The 22,668-nt window shown below is 47.6% G+C and overlaps 1 protein-coding gene and 1 long non-coding RNA gene across 3 annotated transcripts in view; one reads left to right on the top strand and one right to left on the bottom strand.

Annotated features, from left to right (window-relative positions):
• Positions 1–22,668, bottom strand: part of VPS45 (vacuolar protein sorting 45 homolog) — a 430,890-nt gene that overhangs the window by 382,277 nt on the left and 25,945 nt on the right. The window lies entirely within an intron of this gene.
• The window catches only part of LOC138268512 (uncharacterized), a 126,748-nt gene that overhangs the window by 103,568 nt on the left and 512 nt on the right, over positions 1–22,668 (top strand). Inside the window, exon 5 of the long non-coding RNA XR_011200020.1 lies at positions 21,944–21,999. This is a non-coding gene — a long non-coding RNA (uncharacterized lncRNA). The remainder of the gene's footprint in view (positions 1–21,943; positions 22,000–22,668) is intronic.

Raw genomic sequence — 22,668 nt, forward strand, 5'->3', positions numbered from 1 at the left:
AATGAATCTTTGAGCATAGTCTCATTTAAAACAACTTTAAAATGTGCATTTCTGATGGATACAACTACCTGTGGATTCCTCACCTAATGAATTCTCCCCATGCGTAGCATTCGACTGAAACTTCTCTCCAGCTCTGCACGTCGGCGAGGACGTCACAATTGCCCGACTCCACGCGGCTCCGCCTGACGCCATTGAGGCAATAAGAGGCCCTCGCCGGCGTGCTGACGTCAGTTACCTTTTTTCCGTGCCTTCGATAACGGTCACTTTTCCAGCTACCTGTATCGTTTGCAGTTCGGAGGGATACTTTGTGTTTTTGTCGACATGTCGGCCCCGAAGAAGTCAGGCTTCAAGCCTTGCAGGGAATGCGGAGGTCGGATGTCGGTTACTGACCCCGATAACAACTGTCTTTGGTGCCTGAGTTCAGACCACGATGTCCAGGAATGTGGTTCATGCCAAAAAATGAACCCTAAAGCCTTGAAAGAACGCATATCAAGCTAAGAAGGAGAGAAAAAGGCACCATAGATCATCGTCGGGGAAGTCGAGTCACAAGAAGCGGCGTCATCGTGACTCCAGGCGTCGAGCCAGAGGAAGCCGGTCGGAGTCGAGGTCTCCGTCACCCTGACGCCGTAAGTCCTGGGAGGTCAGCCCAACGGTGTCTCCTCAACCGTTGACTCCGCAGTCTTCTCCGGCGCCGTTGGTCTTTGAGGTGGTGGAGCATTAGAGTCAACATGCCTCTCTGGCGCTTCCAGGTGCTCAGGATTCAAGGCCGGCGCCAGCTCCTAAAGACTATCCTGCCTTCCCGGCTCCGGGTACGGATCTGGCGGCATTTCTTAATGCCATGTTTATTATTTTCCAGAACATGGCTCTGGGAGGTGGTGCGCCGGCTGTCCCTACTGGTCCCCTGGCATTTAACTTAGGCGCTCCGACTCCGTACAGGCTGACGCCATTTATGCCGTTCTGTCTGGCAGGAGACACTAGCCTGGCGCCGGTGCCGGTGGTGCAGCCATCGACGTCGAGGGAGAGGCCTTTGACGGCGGTGTCTGTTGAGTTGGAGGAGTCCTGAAGCCGAATGGCGTCGATGGGTGCAGGTCGTGTGTCCACGGCGCCGATGGATCCATCTACGGCATCGGGAGGATCCAGAGATCCTGTGATGATGCCTTCTCGGCGCAACTCTCCAACGTCGTTACACTCCATGTCGACGCCGGGGTTGGAGGCCAAATTGCGGTCCAGGAGAAAGGCCCTCAGGTTGTTGGAGGAGAGAGAGTACCAGAGGCAGCTCCTTGAGGAAGGGGAGATTGTGGAGCCCCTGAGTGAGTTTCAGGGGTTGGATATGGACAGTGGACTGGATACTTCCCCGGAGTGGGATCTGGCCTCGCCAGGGGAATATACTGAGGAAGCAGCCACGTTCCATTCTGTCACCAGGAAGGCTGCTGACTTCCTATGGTACAAGTTAAAACCAGTAGCCTGACAGAGGTGCTTCATCCTGCCACGGCCATTGCGGATCCACCGTTACCATTCAATGAAGCTCCCATGGATCCCATAGGAGAGGTGTGGAAGAAACCTGTTTCTTCATCGGCAGTGAGCAGGTCGGTGGCCAGACGGTATAGGTCTGCACCTGGAGACCCCAAATTTCTTTCTAAACATCCTTCTCCAGAGAGTCTGGTCGTACAGGCATCCTGTTCTTCACGATCTGCTCCTGGCTCCTTTCCTGGTGTACCATCTGACCGGGAGTCCAAGCGCATGGAGCAGTCGGCCAAAAAGGTTTTCTCCTTGTGCAGCATGGCATTGAAATCTGCTAATGCTACGTGTATCCTTTGCAGATACGTTCACGCAATAATGGATGCGGCAAAGACAGCGTTACCGGACATGCCCCAACACTTGTATGGTCTCCTCTCGGATGCCCAGGCAGCGGCTACGCAAGTCATAGAGTCGGGGCTGGACACCAAGGACTCTGTTGCTAGAGCCATGGGGACCTCTATTGCCACCAGGCGCCATGCTTGGTTGCGCACATCTGGATTCTCATCGGATGTTCAGGCAACGCTCCTGGACTTGCCTTTTGATGGCACTAAATTATTTGGCACTAAAGCTGACTCTGCGTTAGAGCGCTTTAAGGAGTGTAGAGCCACTGCTAAATCCTTGGGCCTGTAGGCTGTTTCGACCCCCTTTAGGTCCTTTAGGCAGCTGCGAGTTTTTGGACGAGGGGCTTCCTTTCGTGGGAGATCGCAGCAGGCAGGCCAGCAGTCTTCAAGCCTCCGTTATAAATCGTTTAGGGGTGGGGTAGGGTCCGCACTAGAGGGGCCACCCAGCAGCAGCACCCTTCCTCTTCCTCAGGGGGGTGCAACAGATGAAGCAGCCCTAGTCCTCTCACCATCGCATCCCATGCCTCTCCGGTAAGGGGAAGGTTGTCTCTTTTTCTTCCCATGTGGGAGTCCATAACATCCGATTCCTGGGTCATCAGCGTGGTAAGGAAAGGCTATGCCCTTCCCTTTCGGGAGATTCCTCCTCCCTTCCCTCCCCGTCCTTCCTTTTGTTCAGAAGATCATCTTCTGTTGCTAGAGCAGGAGGTTCTGTCCCTATTGTCAAAAGGTGCCATAGCAGATTCAAGACCTTCAGGCGTTGATTCCAATGTTTCAAGAAGGAGCGGTTGTTACGGTCCTCAAGGTACTTTGTTTGCTCGGTTTGTTCGCTTCTTGCATTCTGTTGGTCACTCATGCACGCTGGCACATGAGGGCTCTTCAGTGGTGCCTCGCAGGCAGTGGTTTCAACACAAAGGGGATCTCGAGGAGTCGATAAAGATCTCTAGAGACACTGCAGTGGATCTACAATGGTGGGCTACGGGCGGCAACCTGTCTCAAGGAAAGCCGTTTTCATTCCAGTGACCACAGTGATAACGGATACCTCCACTTTGGGGTGGGGAGCTCATCTGGGGGACCTGGAGATCAAGGGTTGTTGGTCTCCAGTGGAGCAGCATTTCATATCAATCTGCTGGAACTGCGGGCGACTCGTTTGGCCCTCAAGGCCTTCCTCCCTTCCCTTTGCGGTCAGTCGTTTCAAGTCCTGACGGACAACATGACCGCAATGTGGTACATCTACAAGCAGGGAGGAGTAGGGTCGTCCCTTCTCTGCAGCGAGGCTCTGCGGCTCTGGTCCTGGGCACAGGACCATCGGCTTTGCATAATAGCAAACCATCTGGACGGGGTTCAAAACGTGCGTGCGGACAGTCTCAGTCGGCTCTTCTCAGACGATCACGAGTGGCATCTTCATCCGGATCTGGTTCTTTACATCTTTCGGATGCAGGGTTTTCCCCGGATAGACCTATATGTCACTCGGGAGAATTCGCACTGCCTGTCGTTCTGCAGCCTTCAGTATCCGATGCAGGGAGCATTGGGGGACGCATTTCAGATGTCCTGGTGCGGCCAGTTGCTTTATGCGTTTCCCCGCATACCCTTGAATCCTCGCGTTCTGAGGAAGATTCGCCAAGACCGGGCCCAAGTCATTCCAATAGCTCCGGATTGGCCACGAAGGGTGTAGTACGCAGACCTACTCCAACTCTCACTGGGCCCTCCGCTCCGTCTCCCTCACAGGGCAGACCTCCTCTCGCAGTCGCAGGGGCAGGTTCTACACCCCCACCTCCAGAGCCTTCAGCTTCATGCGTGGAGATTGAACGGGGCAACCTGAGTGCTTTTTCTCTCCCATCGGATGTGGTGAAAGTTATTTTATCGGCCCAAAGACATTCCACCAAGTCTGTCTATGCGGGCAGATGGGCTAAATTCGTTCTTTGGTGTGGAGAGCAACACATTAATCCCTTAAGTGCCCATCTGTCAGATATATTGATGTTTGCTTTGTCGTTGGCGCGGCAAGGTTGCGCTGTGGCCACTGTCAAAGACTATCTCTCAGCTCTTTCGGCCTTCTTATGTCTTCCTGACCAACCCTCTTTGTTTAAATCTCCTTTAGTGTTAAGGTTTTTGAAGGGGCTTACCAATAGGTTTCTCAAATGCCCCATAGGGTCAGTGGCATTCTTCAGGACCTGCTGTCTCTGGCCTAGCAAACTAACTGTAAAGAGGGGTTGTCCCTATTTTCCTGTGGTCTCCTATGAGCTATATTGTTAGCGTCTTAGTACTCAAAGATGAAAATAAAAATTGTCAGATAAGTGATTCTATATGTACTATTTCAGAGATCAATGCTCTGAAAAACACAAAGAACATAAAGGGAAAACATTAAACAGACATTTTACTGAAATATGGGTACCTTCAATACAACATCAATATACAGACCAAGGGCGCACCACATTAAAATGCATGCCACTACAATCATGTGGTAGTCGTGAAATACAATTGCATCACTCTAGGAAGATCTTTGATTTTCATGCTGGTGATAACTTACATTTCTGATGGATACAACTACCTGTGGATTCCTCACGTAATGAATTCTCCCACGGCGCCAGCATTCGACGGAAATCTTCTTCCTAGCTTCTGCACGTCGACGAGGACGTTACATTAGCCCAAGCGACGCCGTCTGATGTCATACAGGCAATAAGAGGTCCTCGCTGACGTGCCGACGTCAGTTCCCTTTTTTCCGTGCATTCGAAACGGTTATCTTCGAGGGAGCTACTGTTACTTTCATAGTTACAGTGTATTTTCTGCTGCGTGGATTTTCTCTGCGGTAATTATGTCTCAGAGGAAGTCGGGTTTCAAGCCCTGTCGAGAGTGTGGGGGCAAGATGTCCGTTACTGATCCTCACTCCAACTGTTTATGGTGTTTAAGCTCCGACCACGACGTCGCAACATGTGATTCATGTCAGCACATGAATCCGAAGGCCCTGAAAGAACGTGAGGCTAAACTATTCATGGCGAAGTCGAAAAGGAAAGAGAAAAAACATCATAAGAAGTCTTCTTCGCCAAGGTCTCATCGGCGTCATCGAGACTCCCGGCGCCGTAGGGATTCACGGCGCCATTCCAGCAAGGAGTCTCGTTCGAGGTCGCCTTCGGCTCGGCGTCGGAAGACTTGGGAGGTCAGTCCCACGGTCACGCCACATCCATCGACGCCGTTACTTTCTCCAGCGTCACCGGCTTCGCCTGGACAGGCTTCTGTGATCGAGGTGACGCAGCCTCAGGTGTTTTCTCCGGCGTCACAGACGTCGAGGCTGGGGTCAGGGTCGCCTTCGATCCAGGCACCCCAGTATCCGGCTTTTCTGGCCCCTGGAGCCGATAATACCGCATTTCTGAATGCGATGTATACCATCTTCCAACAGATGGCTCCAGGCGGTGCTCCGGCTGGTCCTTCGGGGCCGTTGACTTTTTCCTTGGGTGGTCCTGGGCCTCTACGGCCGGCACCCTTTATGCCCTTTCTCCCTTTAGGGAATGTGGGCTCGGCGCCGGTGCCAGCGCCGGTGGCCGCTCCGGTGGCTCCAGAGGTTTTGGCCCCGGAGATTTCCATCCCGTCGACTTCAGGATTTCGTCCTGCGACCCCGGCGGGTCCATCGGAGACTCCAAGACGTGACTTTCTTCGTCCGGCTCCGACTTCGGCACCGAAGCTGCCTGTGGCGCCGGACATGGCGTCGGATGGTTCCGGAGATCGGCGCCGATCCTCGACTTCGGCGGAGGCCATGTCCACTCCGCGTATCGAAGAAAGACTGCACTTGAGAAGGCGTGCTCTCCGTCTTTTGGAAGAGCAAGAGTACAAACGAGTCTTGGAGGAAGGAGAGGTTGAGGACTCTGGTGATGGACTTCATGGTCTGGATACAGCCAGTGGGCTGGATACTTCCCCTGAGTGGGACCTATCATCTCCAGGGGAGTATACGGAGGAGGCTGCTACCTTTCACGCTGTGGTAAGAAAGGCAGCTAACTTTCTGGACTTGCCTTTGCCGGTGGCAGAGGCGAAGCAGAATTTGCTGACTGAGGTACTACATCCGGCCTCTGCTGCAGCGGAGCCTCTTTTGCCATTCAATGAGGCTTTGCTTGATCCGGAGTTAGAGGTGTGGAAGAAGCCAGTATCTTCCTCGGCTGTTCATAGGGCTGTGGCCAGGAGATATCGGGCTGCGCCATCTGACCCTGGCTTTCTGTCTAGACACCCTACGCCGGAGAGCTTGGTGGTGCAAGCCTCCTGTTCCTCTAGGTCAGCGCCTGGATCTTTCCCGACGGTACCAGGGGACAGGGACTCCAAAAAGTTGGATGTGCAATCTAAGAAGATATTTTCGTCTTGCAGTATGGCATTGAAGGCCACCAACGCGACTTGCATTCTGGGGAGATACATCCATGCTCTTATGGACGACATATCATCTTCATATACGGAGCTTCCCCAGGGACTTATGAACATTGTCTCGGATGCCCAGGCTGCCGCAACCCAGATTATCCAGTCTGGGCTGGACATGACCGACTCGGTGGCTAGGGCGATGGGCACGGCTGTGGTGGCAAGGAGACAGGTCTGGCTCCGCAACTCAGGGTTCTCTGCGAACGTGCAGTCGACCCTGTTGGACCTCCCGTTTGATGGGGATAAACTGTTTGGGGCCAAGGCGGATTCGGCCCTGGAGAGGTTCAAAGAAAGCAGGGCCACAGCCAAATCATTAGGACTGCGAGCCCCTTCTTCTACCTCCTCTGGATTTTTCAGGAGGTTTCGTGGATTTGGACGTGGCTCTTCCTCCTCTTCCTTTCGGGGGAAATTCCAGCAACCCACCTCTTCCCTCCCCTATAGATCATTTAGAGGGAGGGGTAGGGCCCGCACCAGGGGAGCCTCTCAGCAGCACTCTGCCTCTTCCTCGTCCTCTGGAGGGGTGCAGCAGGGAAAGCAGCCTTAGGCTTCCACCATTTCCCACTCACTCCTCTCCTGTAGGGGGAAGGTTACGGCATTTTCTCCACAAGTGGGAGACTATTACATTGGACACTTGGGTTATCAGCATTGTGGGAAAAGGCTACACCCTTCCCTTTCGGGAGTTTCCGCCCCCCATCCCGCCCCGCCCATCTTATTGTTCAGAAGAACACCTCCTGTTGTTAGAACAGGAGGTTCAAGTCCTCCTTTCAAAGGGCGCGGTGGAGTTGGTCCCAGAGCAGGAAAGGGGTTGAGGTTGTTACTCAAGGTACTTCCTGATTCCCAAGAAGGATGGTCGGTTGAGACCAATCCTGGATCTGAGGATCTTGAATTGGTTCCTCAAACAGGAAAAGTTCAAGATGCTGACCCTAGCTCAGGTGCTTTTGGCGTTGAACAAGGGAGATTGGATAGTGTCTGTCAACTTGCAGGATGCTTATTTTCATATCCCGATACTCAAGTCGCACAGGAAGTATCTCCGGTTTGTGATAGGGTCGCAGCACTATCAGTTTGCGGTCCTCCCGTTTGGTCTTACTTCAGCACCTCGAGGCTTCACAAAGGTGATGTCGGTGGTTGCGGCAGAGCTCAGAAGGAAGGGGATAGCAGTATTCCCTTACTTGGACGACTGGTTGATCTAAGCCAAGTCCCCGGAGCTTGTGTCGCTTCATCTGCAGTCAACAACCCAGTTGTTGTTCGACCTGGGCTTTTCGGTGAACGTGCCCAAATCTCACCTGGAGCCCTCTCAGCGCCTCCTGTTCATAGGGGCAGTACTGGATACAACATTAAATCGAGCCTTTCCTCCGCCTCAGCGGATTCAAGATATTCAGGAGTTGGTTCCAATGTTTCGAAATGGAGCGGTAGTTCCAGTCCTCAAGGTCCTTCGTCTGCTCGGTCTGTTTGCCTCCTGCATACTATTGGTCCTGCATGCTCGCTGGCACATGAGGGCTCTTCAGTGGTGCCTCCGAAGGCAGTGGTCTCAACACAAAGGAGATCTCAAAGGTGCTGTCAGGATCTCCAGAGATGCTGCTGTGGACTTGAAGTGGTGGATTGCGGGCAACAATCTTTCACAAGGAAAGCCGTTCGTGCAGTCACCACCAGTGACCACGGTTATAACGGATGCTTCCACTCTAGGGTGGGGAGCTCATCTGGGGGATCTGGAGATCAAAGGGCTTTGGTCTCCAGAGGAAGAGATTTTTCATATCAATGTGTTGGAGTTGCGGGCTGTACGGCTGGCTCTCAAGGCCTTCCTCCCTTCCCTTCGTGGTCAGTCGGTACAGGTCCTGACGGACAATACTACCGCGATGTGGTACATAAACAAACAGGGAGGAGTAGGGTTGTACCTTCTCTGCAGAGAAGCTCTTCGACTATGGTCCTGGGCAAAGGACCATCAGATTTGCTTGGTAGCAAATCATCTGGCCGGGGTCTTGAATGTACGTGCGGACAGTCTCAGTCGCCATTTCTCGGCCAACCACGAGTGGCGTCTCCATCCAGATCAAGTCTGTTTAATCTTCCAGATGTGGGGGTTTCCTCGGATAGATCTGTTTGCCACTCGGGAGAACGCACACTGTCCGTTTTTCTGCAGCCTCCAGTATCCGGTGCAGGGAGCGTTGGGGGACGCGTTTCAGATAACCTGGTGCGACCAGTTGCTTTACGCGTTTCCCCCCATACCCTTGATTCTTCGAGTACTGAGGAAAATTCGCCAAAGACCGGGCTCAAGTCATCTTAATAGCTCCGGATTGGCCAAGGAGGGTGTGGTATTCCGACCTTCTCCAACTCTCGCTGTGCCCTCCGCTCCATCTCCCTCTCAGGGCAGACCTCCTCTCGCAGTCGCAGGGGCAGGTTTTACACCCCAACCTCCAGAGTCTGCACCTACATGCCTGGAGATTGAACGGGGCAACCTGAGTTCCTTCTCTCTCCCGCCTGATGTAGTGGATGTTATATTAGCGGCCAGGCGACACTCCACTAAATCTATCTACGCTAATAGGTGGTCTCAATTTGTTATGTTTGGTGGAGAGAGACAGATTGATCCCTTACATGCTCATCTGTCAGATGTTTTGTCTTTTGCTTTGTCACTAGCGCAAGAAGGTTGTGCAGTGGCTACTATTAAAGGTTATTTGTCTGCCTTGTCAGCCTTCATTTGTTTTCCAGACCAACCTTCGTTATTTAAATCCCCTATTGTTCTTCGATTCTTGAAAGGTCTTCTAAATAAATATCCTCCAAAACCATTCGTTATGCCTCAATGGGATTTGTCCTTGGTCCTGACTTTCCTTATGGGGTCCCCTTTCGAGCCTATGCATTCTTGTCCCTTAAGGTACTTAGTTATTAAAACAGTCTTCCTGGTGGCTATAACATCTGCAAGGAGAGTGAGTGAGTTGCAGGCCTTATCGGTAAAACCTCCTTATATAGCTTTTTATGGGGATAAGGTGGTGTTGAGGACCACGGCTGCTTTCCTCCCGAAGGTTGTTTCACCCTTCCATTTGGCCCAGACAATTACTTTGTCCACGTTCTATCCTCCGCCTCATCCTTCGAAGGAGGAAGAGAGACTGCATCGATTGGGCCCAAAGAGGGCGTTGAGTTTCTACATTGATAGAACGAAGGATTTCAGGCTGGAGGACCAGCTGTTCATCGGATACGTGGGCAAGAGGAGAGGAAAGGCAGTCCACAAGAGAACACTCTCCAGGTGGGTTGTTCTTTGCATTAAAATTTGTTACTCTTTAGCAAAGAAGGATCCTCCTGATGGTATTAGAGCTCATTCCACCAGAGCTATGTCGGCCACTTCAGCCTTGGCCAGAGGTGTTCCTGTGGTCGACATCTGTAAGGCCGCAACTTGGTCGTCCCTTCACACTTTTGCGAAACATTACTGTTTGGACTCTGAGGTCAGAAGGGACGGCTATTTTGCACGGTCAGTGCTGCAGGATTTCTTAGTTTGACCATCCAGGCTCCCACCACCGGGCGCGGTACTGCTTTGGGACTCTATTCATTACGTGAGGAATCCACAGGTAGTTGTATCCATCAGAAGAACGAGTTACTTACTTTCGGTAACAACTTTTCTGGTGGATACATTAGCTACCTGTGGATTCCTCACGGTCCCACCCGCCTCCCCGTTGCCTTTTTGGTCTTACCAAGTAATCCTTGAGTGTGCTCCTCTTGGTCTTTAAGACTGCAATAGATTTTGTATATATGAATACTTGTGTGTATATATATATATATATATATATATATCTTTGTGTATATTATATACATAATTAGTATATATTTGTTTTGATTAAAAAAGTTATATTAAATCTACAGCCATTCCATTGCAATGTTGTGTGATTTACAGTGTTATGGGATGTTGCCTTGATCTTTCATTGCATTGGGTTATTGTTCTCATGCACGTAAAAAATGTTGGTACTGACGTCGGCACGTCGGCGAGGACCTCTTATTGCCTGTATGACGTCAGACGGCGTCGCGTGGGCTAATGTGACGTCCTCGTCGACGTGCAGAAGCTAGGAAGAAGATTTCCGTCGAATGCTGGTGCCATGGGAGAATTCATTACATGAGGAATCCACAGGTAGCTAATGTATCCACCAGAAAAGTCGTTACCGAAGGTAAGTAACTCGTTCGTCTCTAACATAACAGAAGCCAACAGTTCAGTGAGCACAACTGGATCACACAACGTGATATCTAAACCATTTATGTGCAGTGCTATACACACTAACATCTTCACACGCTTGTCTAAAGCATGGCAGAAAATGAAAACTGAAGTAAATGTATCTTACCCGGATTAGTCAAGAACAGTGCCTAACCTGGAAGGGGGGGGGAGTGTCTCTTTGTACTCACATTGTACAAAATAATTCAGTTCTTGAGTTAAAGGGGCATTCTACAAACAGATACACAGGACTTCCATGGGGAGTCCTTTTGCCCTGAGCCGGGCCTCCTTGTATGCTCATAGTTTTGAGGATGAACATATATATTCCTCTAGCAATCCTTACAATGATAAGATCAAGTTATGGAAACAATACTTTGACAATATATTGCTGATTTGGCAAGGGTCGGAAGCAGGGGCAGTTGACTTTGTGAGCTGGATTAATTTTTGCAGTCAATTTTTTAAATGTACACCTACAGTTGTTAAGACCGATCTTTCTTTACTTGATTTAGTTATAGTATCTGAGGATGAGAAATTGTCGCACTTTTTTTTCATAAACCGACGAATGGGAACAGCCTTCTATCTTTTGATAGTTTCCACTCTAGGGCTTTATGAGAAAATCTCCCTATAGGTCAGTTTTTGCGGGCATGCTGTAATTGTACTTCACAAAGTGATTTTGACCAGGAAGCTCTATTTTTGAGAGATAGGTTGGGAAGCAGAGGCTACCATCCCCAACTGGTATCCAGGGCATGTAAAAGGGCACGCAAAAATAATCATGAGGCACTTTTAGAACCTAAGATTAAGGAGAAGATAGATAGGTTGATTTGTGTCACTACGTACAGCACTTTATCCAAGCAGGTGAAATGGATCGTTAATAAACATTGGAAAATTTTGAATAGTACAAGACTGGGTTTTGCACCACCTTTGTTCTCCTTTAAAAGGAGTAAGAATCTGAGGGACGAATTGGTGCATACTTGTCCCAGACTTAAGAAACCTCCAGCATCTAGAAGGCTCTGGGACAGTGAGCCAGTAAGGGCCATTTTCCGTGTGCGGGATGTGTTTTGCGGAAATTCATCCAAAAGTTACTAAAGAAGTGACCTTTGGTTTCGAAACACCATGGCAACTAATGTCCCATACGTACTGTAATTCTGAGGGGGTTATCTATTGTGTCACTTGCCCTTATGGACGTAGGTACATTTGCATCAACCTGCAGAAGGTGAAGATACAAATTTGTGAGCATAGAAGTACTATCAGATGTGGCTGGATGTCCACAAAACAAACCAATCACTATTTGGAAGCACACCACTCGAATAATGACATACAATTGCCTGTCATTGATAACCCATGGTTAAATGGTAGTATTGAAGATCTAAAGAGAACCCTATTGCATAGGGAGCAACAGTGAGTGTATCGTTTAAAGACCTATGAGGTGGGGTTGAATGAAGAGATCCCATGGTACTATTTAGATTAAATTATGGTTAGTTACCACACTATAGGCTTTTCTCCTTACATGAGTATATGGGGTTCATTTTGTAATGAATTAACAGAGCACTGAGTCAGCGTAACCTGTTCTACTGTAAGACCAGCACCTCTGTCATGAGGTGGAGATATTTTACACTAGTACATTTTCTCCTTGCACCTCCCCTACAACACATGTAATACAAGGGAGTAGCACCCTTTTTCAAGCCTAATTGTATGGTGGCTGACTAGGAGATTGATAAACATCACTTCTGTGGTGGGTTCCGAGATGACTATTGGTTAATTTTGATTCTGCCCCCTTGTACACCGGGAGGTGCTTTGGTTAGTACCCCTCTGTCTTGTGTTTCATCATTTGTGAGATAGTTTTATGCTGGCAACAGCTTTGAATTCAGGCTAGTGTCCTTTATGGTAGAATACAACTCACTGAGATATATTTGCAATTCTGTTGCACATAAAATGGCTTATAAGGAGCAATTTGAGGTATTTTGAGGAGTTATTTTTTAAACCCAGTATATGATGGTCGTTATATGCAGCTTTTTGATTGGATGAAATTGGAGCCCTGTTCATACACAGAGTGTAATCCCTTTAGCAATTTGATCTGTTTATCACAGTTTTCACTAATACAGCATTAATGTTAGGCACACACATATGTGGACTAATAGCAAAGAGGACCGTTCTGAATTGCAACAGTAGTTTATTACGGTGTATGCTGGTGTAACCACCTGATCACATGGATGTTGATCCTGGCTTTAAAATGTTGGCTGTAGCTGAATTACTCTATCCGCAATGGGAACAACCAAGGCACAGACAAGCGGTGTCTGACTCTTGGGTAGTAAGTGGGGGTCGCAGGGCTCGTTATAGTGGGATGGGCAGATCTGGGCCTTAGTCATTTTAATTCAGTGTTGCAGACATTTTGTTAACAGTCCGATATGTTTGACCAGTCAATTTCCATAACAGGAGACCATACACTTAGAGGCTACTAACGGTGCAGGACCATTACTAAGACTCATATTACTTGCTATGATTGGCATCTTTAAATAATAATGCCCTAACTTACTATAACGGGAGTGTATGTGCATTAAGGCAGCTCTGGGGATAGGACCATTATTATGATCTCAATTATCAGCTGCGAGGAACAGCATATATAGTGGTAACCTCACTCATATTGAGCATTTGAATAGTGATGATTCTCCAGAATGTGGAATTGGGCATAATGAGCATCATAGCTCTATATATTGTTGATTTTTAGGCGGGGCATAGTAGTTCTGACATAACTATTGAGTAGCATATTCAGTTAACTCAATACCTGATGTATGCTGTAGAGTGTGAAAACAGAGCAACGTTCCCCGGGTTAGGCATTGCTCCTGACCAATCGGAGTAAGATACCTTTTTTTAATTTTAATTTTCTAGCATGCTTTGAAAAAGCGTGTGAAGATACAAGTGTGTATAGCACTGTGCTTGAATGGTTTGGATATCACTTGTGTGATTCAGTTTTGCTAACTGGGGTGTTGGCTTCTGTTATGTTGGAGCCATTTAGGTTGTTGCCAGCATGCTAATCAAAGATCTTCCTGGGGTGATGGACGTGTATTTCACAACTACCACTCAATGGTAGTAGCATGTATTTTAATGTGGTGTGTCCTCGGTTTGTATGTTGATGTTGTATTTAAAGTACCCAATTTCAGTACAATGTCTGTTTAATGTTTTACCTTTATGTTCTTTGTGTTTTTCAGAGCATTGAGCTCAGAAATAGTACATAAAGGAACACTTATCCAACAATTTTTATTTTCATGTTTGAATACTAAGACAATAACAATATTGTTGATGGTGGACCATAAAAGAAAAGAGACACCACCTCTTTAGAGTTAGTTTGTTAGGACAGAGACAGTGGGTCGTGAAGAAGGCAGCCGACCCAACAGGGCACTTGAGATATCCGAAACATGTCGACCAATTTAGGATGATAGGATCGTTATTTCCCAGTGATTCATCTGCTGTTTTTTCTTTTAATCCTATCAGGGTATCCTTAAATAAATCAATGAGTTTGTACAACCCTAGGTGGTTTTAATCTCTTTTTTTTTTATCTCTGATTGTGGTGGTGTATTCTCTCCACCAGTATCAGTTAACCATCAAACACAAACCTCGCTCCCACACTTTGTGTGGTGGTAGCCCACTTTGGATTCACTGGAGTCCAAGGTATGAGAGCTCGATGTTGAAGTATGCTACATCTCGATGTGGGTGAGGGCCTTACTTTTCCCAGAGGGAACACCCTGTGGCAGTTCTCCACAAGGCATAATCAATAGCTGAAACCCTCTGTGTGTCATAATGCTTCCAGGAATGCCGTTGAGGCACGTGTGGACACTACTGACCTAGTTGCACAATCTATGCAAGCTACAGTTTCTCTCATGCCGTACAATGCTTGGTTTTGTTTGCCTCATTTTTCCTCAAATGTGCAAGCACCATTAATGAACTTACCTTCGATGGGGCAAAACTTTCAGAAGATAAAGTTGATTCTGCCCTCAAATGTTTCAAGGTTAGTAGAGCTACAGCACATTCTCTGGGTCGACAGTCTCCGCTCAGCCACTACAGACAATTTCAGATGTTTTGAGTTTTCCCTTGGAACTTTACCTTCCACCAATAACAGACTGGCAACTCCAGCAGCAACAATATCAGAATCTTTCTCCAGCAGTACAAGGGTAGAACCAGAGGCAAGGTATGTAGTATCCAGCAAACAACAGTCTTCTCCTCCACTTTCACCTCATCCCCCATCTCTCCTGCGCTGCCAGTGAAGCAACTCTTGTTCACCCTTGGAGAAACATCTGATGCCAGTGGGAGGCCAGGTGTCTTCCTTTGTACAAGCATATAGTACCATTACTTCAAACCAATGATCCCTGCAAATTATAGAAAAGTTATGCCCAACCCATTCAACAGGCATCCCCTTGAATCCTTCTCCTGTCGTTCAACCTCACTGAAGAACATCTCCTTGGCCCAACAACTATAGAACATGCAACCACGAGAGATTTGTTTTCTTTCATTATTGGAGTTTCGTACCAAAAGTCAAATGACTAGACATTGAACAGTGTTTTCGCTTTGCCCGTTAAAGTTTTGGATCCCCTGCCATAGTCGCAAATGAGTTGGAGTTGATCCTTTCTGCATGATATCTAAATTAGGAAATGGACTATGAAAGAAAAATACTACAGAAGATTAACAATCAAAACGTCTCATGCGTGAATTTCCAGCCTACTTTTACCTACTGGTCAGAAACTTGCACCATAGTCACTCTGTACTACCCACTAATGCACACATTTGGCCTTGCAAGAGAGAAGTTGCCTCACACACACAGCATTTGTAATCTTTACTTCTCTTCCAGGGGATCCTCATCAATAGTCATAAACATTGAATATTCCCGCCCTTGTGCGGGGACCCCGGAGCATATATATATAAAATACATACATATTATCATGTGTAAAACAGCAATGCAGGCTATAATCATAAATAGGCTAAAATGCTTTATTTCTATGCAAGTTTTTTTTTTTTTTTTTTTTCATATTATAAAATCACAATAGATCATAAATATCTACCTAAGCCCCAAAAACTGGACTTAGGGAAGTAAACAGCAGTAAATAGCAGAGAAAAATAGAAAAAACCACATTGAAAAACAATGAAGCATTCTTAGCCAATAGGCTGCATGCAGGTTAACACAGGAGAACCATAAAAACTTTGGCACTGTGCCTTTAAGACCCTGAGCACCTCCAGTATCCCACCATGCCTCAGGGGTGAAGGGAAGGTGACAGTTGGTTCACAGTTAGGTCAGTTCTTTTTTCCGGCTTCTTCTGAGAGGATCCTGGAGCATTGAGCTCTCAGTTTTTCTGAGTTTTTTCTTCAGAAAAATCCCTAAAAATAGTGTTTTTCCTGTTTACTCGACAGATAACATCTTTTGTCTGAGTTTGGCAGTCTTTTCTGACAGAAAATGCCATCTCTTTTTGTAAAATGTCCTTCTTGTGGGAAGAAGAAAGCCCAGTCAGACCCACACTCTCTGTGTATTGTCTGCCTGCCACAGAGTCACTGTCCTGACACCTGCAAGTATTGTAAGAAGATGTCAAGGAGGACTCTCAAAGACAGAGAGAAAATCAGGCTGCATGGGCTTCAGGAGAGGAAAAAGTCAACAGCCTCTTCACTTCCCAGGCCTCCAACAGAAGGAATGGCCAGATCGACGTCGACAGGTAGGATTGTGCCTGTTTGTTCTCCATCGACGTCATCGTTGCCACCGTCTCACCGGCATAGATCGCCGTCGACGGTGTCCAGACCGACGTCGAGGGACATAGCGTCGAAGCATGGACAGCACAGGGGTACATCTCCGCCGACGGCAGGCCGCCGTTCGGCGTCGAGCCATCTCCGGCGCTCCCGTTCGCCGTCGAGAACGTCTCGCCCCTTGGCTTCGAAGGATAAGACGTCAAAATCGCCACGACGGCATGAACATCCGCCGTCGACCACTCGCCACTCAACGTCGAGGCACACGACGGCGAGCAGGTCCAGATCCCGCGATCGACGCTCGGCGTCGAGACATTCAACGTCAAGGCTTTCAACATCAAGACCTTCGACGTCGGGAACAGCCCAGCCATCGCATCTTTCGACGTCGAAGATGCAATCGACGTCGACACAACCTTCAGCTGTGGCACAGGCATTAGAGCCAGCGGATAAAGCTCCCTCACCGGTGGTCTCTATACGGAGTGCATCATCCCATTCCATAGCGGGCTCATCGGGGCATGTTTCTCCCATCACTCTATCACCTAGATGGTTAGAGAGCCTGAATAGACCGGCAGCATCCCCGGATTCCCAATACTCTAGGATGTATTCTCCTACTGCCTCATTACCTAGAACGCCATCGCCTACAACTAGAGCAGGACGGGCTCGTTCTGCTCCTCGTCAGCCGACCACAAGACCTGCACACTCTGCTACAGCTTCTCGTAGCAGGTCTCGTTCCCGAAGGAGAACCAGGTCACGAACACCACACAGAAGATCACCCTCTTGGTCTTCTTCAGGATCGTCTGTTGGGCGCTACTCCCCCACACTGACAGATTCTCCACCTGCTAGGATCTCACCGGTGGATGATATCACCACTTTTAATGAGGTTCTTTTAAGGGGAGCGCAGAAACTAAATATTGAGGTACCGGAGCCGGCCACCTCATCCTCAGTTATCTTTGAGACTCTACAACACAGATCAGTCTCGAGAAAACTGCTGCCACTAGTACCGGGTTTGCTGCAACCTACTATGGACACCTTTCTGACTCCAGCCACTCTCAAGTCTGCCCCGGCTAGGATTCAAAAGAAGTACAAAGCTCCGGAGCAAGATCCTTTATTCCTGCAGAAGGATCCGCCACCGGACTCTGTTATCTTAGCCGCAGCCAGAAAAACACACTCTGTGGCATCATCTTCCACAGTCCCCCCGGATAAGGAGAGCAGACACCTAGACTCCCTGGGGAGAAAGATGTGCGGTACGGCGGCATCTGCTATGAAGGTCTCCAGCGCCTCAGCACTTCTGGGCAGATATGACCGCTCTCTGTGGGACTCACTCCACAGATTTACAGAGAAGTTGCCCAGGGAAGATAGACAGGACTTCCAGGAAATCTTGCAGGAAGGGGGCCTAGTATCTAACCAGGTCATCAGCGCGGCGGCGGACGGGGCGGATTTGGCTGCGCATGGGTATGCGCACGGAATCTGCGCTAGGAGGTCTTCCTGGCTACGGCTCACTGGTCTGAAACAGGAAGCACAACAACGGATTTTAAACCTCCCATTCAGCGGGAATTCGTTGTTCGGTACCCACGCGGATGAAGAGATGGCCCGAATGAAAACAGAGGTGGACACTATGAGGGCAGTGGGCCTGGAACGTAAGAAAGACTTCAGGCGGAGGTACAGGCCGTACGACAGACGCCCATTCCAGCAGAGGGTTCAAACCCCTCACTGGTCTCAGAGGCCACAGCAACGACAGGGGCGTCCCCTGTTTCAGGCGCGTAGACCCACAAGAGACCGAGGGGCAAGTAGACCTCAACAGTCTACAGCAAAGACACCAACAAAGCAATGAAGCATTGCTTCCCTCAGCACTGTGCACCACTCCGGTGGGGGGAAGTATTACGCATCATCTTCACGAGTGGCACTCCATCACAAAAGACAAATGGGTGCTCAATATTGTCGAACATGGCTATTCTCTTCTTTTCAAAAAACCTCCTCCACACTTGCCACCAGCAAGATGTTTTCCTTCTCATCTCAGCCTGCTACGCAAGGAAGTTCTTGCACTCCTACAAAAGAAAGCTGTAGAAAAGGTTCCACCGGCACAAAGAGGAAAAGGGGTGTACTCCCGTTACTTTCTGGTGGCGAAAAAGGGTCAACAGGGCATCTTCAGGCAAATTCTGGACTTACGGCTCCTGAACAAGTACATAAGAAAACAGAAGTTCAGGATGCTAGCCCTTCACCAGATTGTTCCGCAACTGCATCAGGGAGACTGGATGTGCTCCATCGACCTACAGGATGCATATTTTCACATCCCAATAGCATCCAAACATCGGAAATTCTTACGTTTCCAAATAGCCGTCACAGCACTACCAATTCAGAGTCCTACCATTCGGCCTGAAGTCTGCACCCCGAGTCTTTTCAAAATGTGTAGCAGTGGTAGCGGCACATCTTCGAAGACAAAAAATATTCGTCTACCCCTACCTGGACGACTGGTTATTGAAGGCTTCCTCTCCGGATCAGGCGAGAAAACATCGAGACATTGTACTAAGAACTTTCGAGTCTCTAGGTCTTCAAATCAACCACAACAAGTCAACCCTGATTCCAACACAAAACCTCCACTACCTGGGAGCTATACTAAACACAGAGCTCCAAAGAGTGTATCCTTCGGAGGAACGACTTTTATCGATCCACAGGAAGTGTCAACAACTATTAAAAGCCGATGCACCTACTGCTCGTCAGGTGACATCGCTTCTGGGCTCCATGGCTTCATGCATCTTCATTGTCCCGAACGGCAGGCTACACATGAGGCCCCTTCAGGAGGCATTAGAGAACAACTGGAGCCAAAAGACTGGTCGCTGGGACGACAGAGTGCGACTACCAGCAGCGGCTTTTCAATCACTACAATGGTGGATGCACAGACCTCACCTGTCGATAGGTTCTCCGTTTCACCAGACAATTCCAACAGACACTCTGGTAACGGATGCGTCTCTTCAGGGTTGGGGTGCTCATCTGGGTTCCTTCCAAGCTCAGGGTCTGTGGTCCGACAAGGAAAAGAACTATCACATAAATCTACTGGAGCTCAGAGCGGTCCATCTGGCTCTCAAATCTTTCTCTCCATTGGTTCAGGGGAAATCTCTCCTAATTCAGACAGACAATACAACCACAATGTATTATCTGAACAAACAGGGGGGAACAAGATCACTACCTCTATCTCGAGAGTCCCAAACGATATGGCATTGGCTCCTGGCCAGGGGAATGTCTATCACAGCGGTACACCTGCCAGGTCAGCAAAACGTAGAGGCAGATTTCCTGAGCAGACATCTAGAAGACGCGCACGACTGGGTCCTACACGACGAAGTCGCTGAGGACATCTTCGGTCAATGGGGTCGACCCCAGTTGGATCTCTTTGCAGACGAAGTAAACAAAAAATGCCCAGACTTCGCATCCAGGTTCTGCCGTCCGGGATCTCAAGGGAATGCCCTGTTGATCAACTGGTCAGGGATATTTCTCTACGCCTTTCCACCGATTCCCCTCATACCGGCAGTAATCAACAAACTTTACAACTCCAGAACCAGAATGATTCTGATAGCGCCACAATGGCCCCGCCAATTCTGGTACACGGATCTACTCAACTTATCGGAAAAACCTCACAGGAGGTTGCCGTGCAGACCGGATCTCCTGAGCAGAATGGAAGGCAGAATCCTACATCCCAACCTTCCCTCTCTGAGCTTGACAGCATGGCTCCTGAATTCCTGCAGTATGGGCACCTAGGGCTCTCACAGGAGTGCATGAACATCTTGAAAGAGTCAAAACGACCTTCCACGCGGCGTTCTTACGCTTTTAAGTGGAAGAGATTTTACATCTGGTGCTCTCAACAAGGTATAAACCCCATACGAGCTCAGGAGGATGTCATACTGTCCTATTTGCTTCATCTGGCGAAGTCTGGTCTGCAGGTATCATCGATTAAGGTACATTTGTCGGCAATTACAGCTTATCGTAAGTCGCCTTCTCAGGAATCCTTCTTTACGATACCTGTAGTCAAGGATTTCTTAGAAGGCTTGAAAAAGGTTTTTCCTCCCATTCGGAGACCTTCTCCTCCATGGGAACTGAATGTAGTCCTGTCAAAACTTATGGGCCCTCCCTTTGAACCTATCCACAAGGCCTCTTTACAGCACCTTACGTGGAAGACGGCTTTTTTGGTGGCCATTACTTCAGCGAGGAGGGTCAGCGAAATTCAGGCTCTGTCTTGCAGAGAACCGTACACGGTTTTTCACGATAATAGAGTGGTTCTGCGAACTCACCCATCTTTCCTTCCGAAGGTGGTGTCAGAATTCCATATCAATCAGACTATATCTTTACCGACTTTCTTTCCCAATCCGGAGACTCCGGCTGAAAAAGCATTGCATTCTTTAGACTTGAAAAGAGTGCTGAAATTCTATTTGGACAAAACAAAACCGATTAGACATTCTAACCATTTGTTTCTGAATTATGGTCATTTAAGAACAGGAGAGGCAGCGTCTAAACGAACGATATGAAGATGGATTGTGTCTTGTATTGTTAACACTTACCAGCTTGCTAATAAGCAATTACTGGATAGGCCAAAAGCGCATTCCACAAGGGGAAAAGCGGCTACTGCTGCCCTCCTTAACAATGTACCAATTTCCGAGATTTGTAAGGCTGCTACATGGAAGTCTGTGCATACCTTTACTAAGCATTACTGTTTAGACTCGGATGCAAGAGCGGATGCCCAGGTGGGGCAGGCCTCTCTTAGAAATCTATTTGCATGAATAAGTATTCTTTCCTGCACTTCTTTCAGACAGTCCGTAGAGTCTAGGGATGGGCTTGCTAATCTATTCAATGTTTATGACTATTGATGAGGATCCCCTGGAAGAGAAGGATAAGTTACTTACCTGTAAATCCTAGTTCTCTTCCAGGGGTATCCTCATCAAAGTCATAAACAACCCACCCTCCTCCCCGGACTCAAGTCTCCTAGAAGTGCAGGACAGATTATCTTTCTGATCAGTTACACAGATTGTCACCGTAAAAAAGTACTGACCTAACTGTGAACCAACTGTCACCTTCCCTTCACCCCTGAGGCATGGTGGGATACTGGAGGTGCTCAGGGTCTTAAAGGCACGGTGCCAAAGTTTTTATGGTTCTCCTGTGTTAACCTGCATGCAGCCTATTGGCTAAGAATGCTTCATTGTTTTTCAATGTGGTTTTTTCTATTTTTCTCTGCTATTTACTGCTGTTTACTTCCCTAAGTCCAGTTTTTGGGGCTTAGGTAGATATTTATGATCTATTGTGATTTTATAATATGAAAAAAAAAAAAAAAAAAAAAAAACTTGCATAGAAATAAAGCATTTTAGCCTATTTATGATTATAGCCTGCATTGCTGTTTTACACATGATAATATGTATGTATTTTATATATATATGCTCCGGGGTCCCCGCACAAGGGCGGGAATATTCAATGTTTATGACTTTGATGAGGATACCCCTGGAAGAGAACTAGGATTTACAGGTAAGTAACTTATCCATCCGAAGTCACTGTTATTAGGATTTTCATTCAACAATGTTTTATTGTGCAGGTAAAATCCATGCCCTCTGTTTTTTAAATCGCATAAGTGAATCAGAGTACTGTTTCCCAGAAGTACAGGTGATGACTTCATAGTTTGGTTGAAGCTTTTATGTCTTCATGATGTAGTAGAAAAGTAAAGCTCTGACAGTCGGGGAGATGTAACTTGTTAAGTAATTTTGAAATAGAATACCTAAGATGTACACTGCAAGTAAATTTTAATGTCTCCTTTTAGTCGAAACAGATTTACCTCTTCACGTGCAAAAAAGAAGACCAAGAACAAATAAAGAGGTTAGCTAATTTAAGCATGTAACTTTCTAACATAATTTTATAAGCTAATACTAAATCGAAATCTGGGTTTGCTGTATGAGAATGTTCCTCTACTTTGCTTATGAAAATATAGATGGATCACAGTACTCAACAATGATAAGAAAATGTATTTTCCACTGTAAAACATTTATTAGATTTAACTTGAGTTGCTACATCACAATGACTGCTGCTAGGGCAAGTAGACAGTTAGAAAGACATGTTTGGTCTTCAAATTTGAACTACCCTTTAAACATTGTCTAGAGAATTTTCTTTCTTCTGAGCATCTTTTCCTGGAATCTTAGTTCCCCTAGATAAATTACTAATGATAGTATGTTTCTTTATTGCTGGGATGGGGTTTGTTACAAGATAGGAGTCATGACTCTACAGTTGCCACCTTTTCTAACCAACAGCTTGTTTTAAAAGTGACTTACATTAATTTGCTCAGCAGGGGTGATTAGTACAAACTACAATATGGCATGGTTTATGTTCACAGTATACGTTCACATTTACTTTACATACTTGCAAACAGATAATGAGCAAGATATCAAAAGTCATTTTTGGAAAGGGTGAAGCTGTATGATTGTGTATTATAAAGCATAAAATTACCCCAACATGCATTAAAAAAAACAAGTTACTTCTTGCTTTCAAGGC

Source organism: Pleurodeles waltl, chromosome 12 (genome assembly GCF_031143425.1).
Source record: "Pleurodeles waltl isolate 20211129_DDA chromosome 12, aPleWal1.hap1.20221129, whole genome shotgun sequence".
In the NCBI taxonomy this organism is placed as follows: Eukaryota; Metazoa; Chordata; class Amphibia; order Caudata; family Salamandridae; genus Pleurodeles; species Pleurodeles waltl.